At 36.6% G+C, this 10,000-nt stretch overlaps 1 protein-coding gene across 1 annotated transcript in view; it reads left to right on the forward strand.

Annotated features, from left to right (window-relative positions):
* The window catches only part of gpp (grappa), a 69,714-nt gene that overhangs the window by 4,778 nt on the left and 54,936 nt on the right, over positions 1-10,000 (forward strand). The gene's annotated exons all lie outside the window — the stretch shown is intronic.

A 10,000-nucleotide genomic window follows, 5' to 3' on the forward strand; every position in this document is an offset into this window, starting at 1 on the left:
ACAACCGTAAGGGCTCATATTTATGCCTGGCCTTGTGTCAGAAATGGGCTTTGGAAGGGGTTGTGGATTTGGGGTAGGGGGTTGTGAGCGATTGTTGTCTTTTTATCCTGTAGGGAACTTTGTGTTTTTGTGCTAGCATTGAGGGGGAAGAATAAAGATGATTTTTAGGTATAGATTCACACTTTTTAAGATATGAGGAGAGCCTTTTTGTTTACTCATAGATGATGGATAAGAGGTAGACGCAAAATTAGGTACACATAGGATGCAGTGTCCGTTGGCGAGATAGATAGGCCCTAACGGTGGTTCATACATAGAGGAGAGGCCATAGACAAAACAGGTACCATAGAAATTACTGTATAACAAAGGCACACGGAAACAATTATATGGTACCATAGAAATAACTGCATAGTAAAGGTACCATCGAAATAACTGCATAGTAAAGGTACCATCGAAATAACTGCATAATTCACCGTAGACAAAAAACAAATAAACAAAATGAGAGAGTGAAATAGGTGCTAACTGTGGACGCAAGTGGAAGAGAAGAGAAAGGTTAATGACTCTCACTCTCTCAACCTTCCGTTCACCGTCCCTTACACCTCCTCTCCCTCTCCCTCTCCCTATCCCTCTCCCTCTCTTAACATTACCCTTTTACGTAAAACACAGCTTACAGTTTTGCAGTATGCGAAAACCGTTGCCATTGTTTTGCCTTTTGTTTCTCTCTCTCTCTCTCTCTCTCTCTCTCTCTCTCTCTCTCTCTCTGGTAGTCTCCTTCCCCCCCAAGCATAATATATATATATATATATATATATATATATATATATATATATATATATATATATATATATATATATATATATATATATATATATATCTATATATATATATCTATCTATCTATATATATATATATATATATATATATATATATATATATATATATATATATATATATATATATATATATATATATATATATATATATATATATATATATATATATATATATATTGTGTGTACTGTATATATATATATATATTAATATACATACATACGTAAGTTTGCAAAGTAAGTAAAAAATTAAAGAAGCAAAATATTGTCACTTAAAACTTTCACTTTATTTCCTTTGGCAGTTCTTCATCTTTTCAGTTCTTCAACAAAAGCCAAGAAAGGTTTGATAGTCATCCTTTACGTGACTCCTACCTTGAATCATAGTGAATCTTTGGTCGTCTGAGGAATTTTGTTAAAGCTCACGCATTTAACATCGAACTGATACGAGTGATAAGGTGATAAAAGGAGATTCTCCACGGGATAAGGAGATATCTCGTTTCTCTTGCGTATGATGTGACTTGGAAACAAGAAGTACGTACTGCAGAAATATCCAGCCAGTTTACGGTGGTTATCATGGGAATTCGGAAGGTTGCGTTTTAATGTGCAACGCTGGTGTTGTGATCGTTGCTTTAACCTATTTTGGATTTCTCTCTCTCTCTCTCTCTCTCTCTCTCTCTCTCTCTCTCTCTCTCTCTCTCTCTCTCTCTCTCTCTCTCTATATATATATATATATATATATATATATATATATATATATATATATATATATATATATGTAATATGTAAAAATTATAATATATATATATAAATATATTATATGTATATATATGTATGTATGTATGTACATACGTACGTACGTATTTGCGTGCCCGAACTAGACGGGGAAAGTGAAAAGAGAAGGGTTCGATGGTGTGTACGCATACATTAAGCGCAACTTTCTCTCCTCGACGTCTCCATCAGAGAAAGTTTTTTCAGGAATGTATATATATATATATATATATATATATATATATATATATATATATATATATATATATATATATATATATATATATATATATATATATATATATATATATATATATATATCGATTTTCGTAGGTGTCATGCGCACCTGTAGAGGAGCAGTGATGATGTCAGATTTGTAAAATGGTGACTTGGTCCGTACCCAGTCGCATTTGTCTAGCCTTCCGTGCTCATTTATTTGTTGTTATTCAGAAGATGAACCCTGCTCATATGGAACAGGCCCAGCACAGACTAGTGACTTGAAATTCTTCAAGCTTCCAGAGGTTGTTATTATTGTTATTATTGTTATTATTATTATTATTATTCAGAAGATGAATCCTAATCATATTGAGCAAGCCCACCACAGGGGCCATTGACTAGAAAGTGTTAAAGCTTCCAAAGATGATGATGATGATTATTATTATTATTATTATTCAGAAGATGAAACCTATTCATCTGGAGCAAGCCCACCGAAGTGGCCACTGGCGTGACATTCTTCAAGCTTTCTTAGAATATTATGTTGCTCATTGGGATGTAAGAGAAGACGAAGGGAAATACAGATAGAAGAGATCTCACTAATTAGAAAGAAAAAAAAAATAAGTTAATAAATTGATAACTAGATGAAACTATATTGAAATGCAAGGAAAATAGCATTAGGGTACTTTATGTCGGTGTTCCCTCTGACTGTTCTTTTTCATTTGAGTCGTGACGTGCTATTAGTTGCCGGAGGCCGTAATACAGCCTTTGTTACGCATCAACCCTAAATTCGCCCACTTGCAGGTGTTAGGGCAAGAACCCTAATTGCCTTTGGGTACGCGAGTTCATTGGAACGTGAACGTCCAGGTCTTTCAATCGAAAGGCAAGGGCGCTGCCCACTAGGCCATACAAGTCTGATAGAAGTTGGAACCTGAGAGCAACTGCACCCAAGGAATTCCCTGGGCATAAATTTATATGCATCTTAGACATGATTTCATTCTAAACAACATTTAGCAAGATTTCGCCTGAATTATTTTCTCGCTCGATACACACAGACACTGGGTCGATTCTTGAAAATGTACTACACGGCACTTAACACATGCAACTTTCGGGTATGAAAAGAGCCGCTAGACAGGGGAGGAAGAGAGGAGGAACTGAGAAAAAGAGTGTGTGTGTGTTTGAGAGAGAGAGAGAGAAGTAAAAAAAGCAAATCCATGATCTTACTTTGGGGAGAAAGAGAGCGGACCGTCGTCCACCTTTTGGAGAAGAGAAGAGAAAGCGGATGGCGTTTCTCGGAAAATTTATCTGATTGAAGTTGCGTTTTTCATTCCTCTGGAAATCTCGATGGAAAACGGTGCTGAAATGTGACAGAGAAATACCTGGGATTAGATAATAGCGCGGGAGAGAGAGAGAGAGAGAGAGAGAGAGAGAGAGAGAGAGAGAGGTTCTGTTAGTTTTGTATCTTGGAAGGTGAGAGATCAAGAGTAAGAGAGAAGGGCCTGTTAGTTTTGTCTTGAAGGAGAGAGAGAGAGAGAGAGAGAGAGAGAGAGAGAGAGAGAGAGAGAGAGAGAGAGAGAGAGAGAGAGGTAATGTCAGTTTTGTATATTGAAGGAGAGATAAGGTAGTGTTAGTTTTGTATATTGAAGGAGAGAGAGAGAGAGAGAGAGAGAGAGAGAGAGAGAGAGAGAGAGAGAGAGATAAGGTAGTGTTAGTTTTGTATATTGAAGGAGAGAAAGAGAGAGAGAGAGAGGAGGTAGTGTTAGTTTTGTATATTGAAGGAGAGAGAGAGAGAGAGTTATTTGTTGATCTTCCATCTTGAAGGTAGTTAATAAGTTCATGGACATTTGTATGTAGCATTGGGCGTTCACATTCCCAAAACTCTCACTTCACTTCCTCCGCTCTCTTCTGAAAGCACAAAGTGTTGAGCGACGAAACATTCACTTATCTCGAGTCTTGACAGTCGTTGCACTGCAGTAACAACAAGGACAGGGGCATGAGAGGTTTAATTGTGCCCCTGATTACAAGGGTACTTCTGTTTATAAGGACAGACCAGTCCGGTGCGGCTGTGGCGGATAACTTGTACAGCAGAACTACGAATGAGGCAGATGCCAGGCTTTTGAATTAAACGAAACTAGTGTTTTAAGATTAATATTATTATTATTATTATTATTATTATTATTATTATTATTATTATTATTATTATTATTATTAAGAATACTCATTCATAGTTGCATCACGAGTCTTGAAATGGAGAAACAGACCCACAGCAGTTATGTATGGGTACGTATATATTTAAAAATAAATCTCTGTATAGAGAAAGCTCTCTGTAGAGACTTATTTTTAAATATGCGTACCTATACATATCTGTGGATTTGTTTCTCCATTATTATTATTATTATTATTATTATTATTATTATTATTATTATTATTATTATTATTATTATTATTATTATTATTATTATTATTCAGAAGAACCCTATTCATATGGAACGAGCCCACCACAGGGGCCAATGACTTGAAGTTCAAGCGTCCAAAGAATATTATGGTGTTCATTAGAAAGAAGTAACGGAAGGTAATGGGAAATACAACAAGAAGAGATCCTATTAGAAAAGAAAAATTATAAACTAACCAGTTAATAGATAAATTGGTAAAAATGTAAGTAAACTATTAAAATACAAGGAGAATTGTGTTAGGGCAGTAATGCATTTCATCTTCTCTTGAACTTCTGAAGTTCCAAGTGAGAGAAGCTGTGTTGAAATATATAATTGCAACGTTTATTAGAAGACATTTATAGAGATCAGGTGGAAGATGAAGTAGATTCCTTACTGTAAGCCTTCCTTCTTTCATTATTCCAAGCAGTTATCATTACCACCAATCAGTAACTAAGTAATGACTCAAATTTATAAGTAATAACTCAAAAAATTTAAAAGTAATGCCTCACATGCATAAGTAACGACTCACAAAATGTATAAGTAATGACTCACAAAATGTATAAGTAATGGCTCACAAAATGTACAGTAACGACTCTGACAAAATACTTTATATAAGAAATGACTCGCAGAATGTAAAAGTAATGACTCACAAAATATATAAAGTAATGACTCACAAAATATAAAATAACTTAACAGACCTCAGAAGAAGCGTAAAGGGTACAAAGATAACGACTTCACGCCAAGTACCCCGTGATGTGTACAAGGGCCTGATCCTGTTCCCAAGTTCAAGGGACCCTTATATTATCGGACCCAGAAAGTTGCCTCCACCTCCCCTCTAATCTAGAGCATTGCCGTTATGGATGGGACCGTTGTCTGGGGATGCCTCTCCTTCATGGGGCTTTTGCGTGTCATGCAGGAGGACACTGAATGGGAGATGAACTTTTTTTTTTTATCTTCTTTTTATTTTTTTATGTACTGTGGTCGGTAGTGGTGACAGTCTTGGTTGGATCTGGGGTTGAGAAATTTATTCTGGGGTGTCCTTCAGGACCATATAATTCCCCCCCTCTCTCTCTCTCTCTCTCTCTCTCTCTCTCTCTCTCTCTCTCTCTCTCAAAACACGCTTGATATATTTGGGTATGGGAAATTTATTCTGGGCTGTTTCATGATGAAATGCTCACTAACCATGATAATTCTCTCTCTCTCTCTCTCTCTCTCTCTCTCTCTCTCGCTCTCTTGACATTTGCTTTATAACTGAGTAAGTGAAATTTATGAAATGTATACTAACAATGGTAACTCACTCTCTCTCTCTCCAGGGAACAAGAACAAATCCAGGTGGATAAGAAAATTGATTATAATTAGCAAAATAATGACAGAGTACACAGGCTGACAGTACAGATGGTGTAGGCAATACCTACCAGAGTATACACCGTTACCAGCTCTAAGTGGTTAAGTAATGATAACTATTAATAAAGAGAGAGAGAGAGAGAGAGAGAGAGAGAGAGAGAGAGAGATTATCATGGTTAGTAAGCATTTCTTCATGAAACTCAGCTCAGAATAAATTTCCCATACTCAAATATAAAATATAAAGTATGTTTTTCTCTATAGGGAGAGAGAGAGAGAGAGAGAGAGAGAGAGAGAGAGAGAGAGAGAGAGAGAGAGAGAGTGTATTCATTACAGCAGCTCAGGTACGCAACATTACTACGACTGATGTTGACGATAACAACCCCAGATAAAAATAACCGTTTGACCAACTTGATGACTCAGCTGATCATTTTTTAAAAGGTAGATTGTGATATCGCGTGATAGTGATGATCCCCGTAGGGGATTAGTGCCATCAGTGCACCTCATGGGGTGCACTGTAGGCGTTACTTAAGATTCTTTTCAGCGTGCCTTCGGCCCTGGATGCAACCCCTTTCGTTTCTTTTACTGTACCTCCATTCATATTATCTTTCGTCCATCTTGCTATCCACCCTCTCCTGACAATTGATTCTTAGTGCAACTGCTTTGAGGTTTTCCTCCTGTTACACCTTTCAAAACTTTTACTCTCAGTTTCCTTTCCAGCGCTGAATGACCTCATGGGACCCAGTGCTTGGCCTTTGGCCTAAATTCTATACTGTGAAAACAATTGGTAGGCGTTACCGTAATTAAAGAAATGAAGATTCCGCACCTTTGCTATGTATATGAAATTTTGAACTTTTTACTTTTTGATTTCTTCAAAATGAATAACTGACATAGGCTACATAAAATCCCATGAGGTTTATAGGGTTGGGTATGGGTATACGCGCGGAGTTCTCGTGAATATCCCATGAAACGGGATAATTATTCTACTGAAGTGTGTTAAGGCGTTGGTGTTGCAAGCTAACACGTTTACCAATTCAGAGGGACTATTTGTGGCAGTACACAGTAAAAGAAAGAAATGATTGGCAGCGTTATGTGTTTGGAAAATATAGATGAAGTTTTTTCCTAGTAACGTAAAGTGAAAAACTTCCATTTGTCCTTGAATATTGTCAGGACAAAGCTGTTTTGTAATAGTAATTTTCTGTCATAATAAAAAACCCCTCTCTCTCTCTCTCTCTCTCTCTCTCTCTCTCTCTCTCTCTCTCTCTCTCTCTCTCTCTCTCTCTCTCTCTCCCCGTAGAACACACCAGATATTTACGTTTGAGTGGGAGAAATTTATTTTGGGATGCCTGTCACAATGAAATGCTTATTGATAGTGATAATTCTCTCTCTCTCTCTCTCTCTCTCTCTCTCTCTCTCTCTCTCTCTCTCTCTCTCTCTCTCTCTCTCTCTCTCTCTCTCTCTCTCTCTCAGAGAAAAGCACACTTTCGGTATTTATTTTATATTTGAAAGTGAGAACTTTATACTTGGCTTTCATGATGAAATGCTTACTAATAGTGATAATTTCTCTCTCTCTCTCTCTCTCTCTCTCTCTCTCTCTCTCTCTCTCTCTCTCTCTCTCTCTCTCAGTGTCACAGTAGTGTGGCCCCGTTATGGTTGCTAGAGCGTGACAGCCGCTGCTGCTGCTGCTGCTGTTGGTGCTGCACCTGCTGACAGCAATAGGACTGTTTTCGTGGCCCCTGGCCCGGGGAGAGAGAGAGAGAGGTTGTGTGGGGGCGTTGTCTGTCAGGAACGGCAGGATAGAGGGATATGGGAGGGGAGGACGGACGCCCGATGCAATGGATGTTGGCAGGTCTCTCTCTCTCTCTCTCTCTCTCTCTCTCTCTCTCTCTCTCTCTCTCTCTCTCTCTCTCTCTCAGACTGCAGGCTGTTGTGGGGGGACTTTGGTGGTATCTGGGTATAGGCGACGAATCACAAGTATTTGTACTAACATAGATTTCATTCTGTGTAAAGAAAGTTTGTCACATACTTAGGCCACTTTTCGTCAAGTACATACATCGTACTGGACGTTGTCATTGTGGTTTTTAATAGGATATAAAGTCGTAAGTACTAATGACGTCCTTGACACTGTATTTAGGTCGATATTTTGCTAACATTTTGACTTTCCAAACTGCAAATAGGTCATGACATCAATACCAGCGCTTCATAATTTGAACGAATCCTTTGTAGGCTCACGATGTTTAACGTCACATTCGAAATTCTACGAGTTTTCGCATTTCAAAAATCCGGAACTGGAATGCACTGCATGGATAGTCGCGGGGTATGCGCGCGCAATCCTCCTGACCCACTTTCTTGTGTGTATACATTCGGGGGGCGTGACCTTGACCAATATTAGCCAAGGACACTCCAGATCGGATTTTCCCTCGCCGACTTTGTGGCTAATTTTTTACAACCCACATCGCGAGACGTAAAAATAATGTTGGAAGGGAGTGCTGACGTGTGAGGTAATCATTTACGATTACCTAGTGGCTGGAAATATAGTGATATACTTTTGAGTATGTAAGATTAGAGAAAATATACTTTTAAGTATGTCAGATTAGAGAAAATATACTTTTCAGTATGTAAGATTAATGATTTCCTCTTAACGTATTGAGACATATTAATATGCTTTAGGTAATTATCAGTATATTAGAGAAAATATACATTTAAGTATGTAAGATTCATGATTTTCTCCTAACGTATCGAGACATATTAATAGGCTTTAGGTAATTATCAGTATCCACAAATATCCATATCTTGTGATATGTCCTTCACACATTTTAAATGCTTAGCCTTTAATTTGTCAGCAACTTTTTGTGCTTGTTGATCGCAAATGGGCATACGACAGATCAGGTGTTTTTAGCGTTAAAGAAAAACAATTTGGTGAAGAAATCCACAGTGGTGTGAATGTAAACATATTAGAAATACATATACAACACGAGAGCTTTTGAGAACCTGCTCGATTCCCCTTCTCGAAAGCTCTCGTTTGCATATATTTTTTTGTACTATATATTTGCATTTACTCATTGTGGATTTCTTCACCATTTTAGTGACTCATGCTGTTATGAGATTTCGTATGAATAACTGGTTATTATGAGTGAGGCGAATGTAAGTTTCTGCCAGTTAAATGATGGTTCCTTGAAATCAAAACACTTTTTTTTTTTTTGGCAAGTCTTCGCCTTGTGTATGAATTATTGCTAATTAAGTGTAAATTCCTCTCTCTCTCTCTCTCTCTCTCTCTCTCTCTCTCTCTCTCTCTCTCTCTCTGTAGGCTTTCTGTAAGTAATTGTATTTCAGTGAATACACTTGTAGATTCTATCTTGTTTTTAGAAATTAAGTTATTTGCAATTTTCATCACAATCTCCTATTCTCTTTACATAATTTTTCCATTGATTACATGTTGGTTTTGTGACTCATAATATTGAAACCTGTTATTCTGGGCTTCACGCCTTAATTATTATTGCTTCTTGAAACGCTTATTACTCATAGTTTGTCAGAGTTAATAATAAACGTGCCTGAGTGTGCAATATATGATCCGTACAAGCATTTGCAGGTGCACAAAATAATGTTGAGGCACTGGGCAGAATAATAGTGAATACTATATATATATATATATATATATATATATATATATATATATATATATATATATATATATATATATATATATATATATATATATATATATATTTATATTTCCCCAGTGTATACTTACTGTAGACTATATTTCTAAATGAATTATATATATGCAGTGTGAATTTATTACTTATTTCTACGCACACTTTTGTTGAGTCATACTTCTTAATTACAATGTGTATGTGTGCGTGCATGCGCGCGCGAGAGTGATGAAATGCACGTGTGTTTTAGACTGACCGTAGCTGCTCAGGGAGTACTGTACATTCCTTTGAAGTTGCTTTTGAAGATCTCTCTCTCTCTCTCTCTCTCTCTCTCTCTCTCTCTCTCTCTCTCTCTCTCTCTCTCTCTGTCACAAGAGTCGCAAGCCACGACAGTTCTGGGGTTTGACATTGAATCGTCCTCGGGGAATATTCTGCTTTTGTTTTCGTGTGCATTCATGATTTTAAAGGACCCGTGTGTGCATTCATACTATATATATATATATATATATATATATATATATATATATATATATATATATATATATATATATATATATATTACTGACAGGACCTCATTAAAACTGGATGGTGTCTAGCGGAGGTCCTGTCAGTAATTGTATTAATGCACAGAACAATTGTGTAAGTGACAAAGTTAATATATATATATATATATATATATATATATATATATATATATATATATATATATATATATATATATATATAAATAAAATTATATGCATACATACATACATGCATATATATA

This window comes from Macrobrachium rosenbergii, chromosome 18 (genome assembly GCF_040412425.1).
Source record: "Macrobrachium rosenbergii isolate ZJJX-2024 chromosome 18, ASM4041242v1, whole genome shotgun sequence".
In the NCBI taxonomy this organism is placed as follows: domain Eukaryota; kingdom Metazoa; phylum Arthropoda; class Malacostraca; order Decapoda; family Palaemonidae; genus Macrobrachium; species Macrobrachium rosenbergii.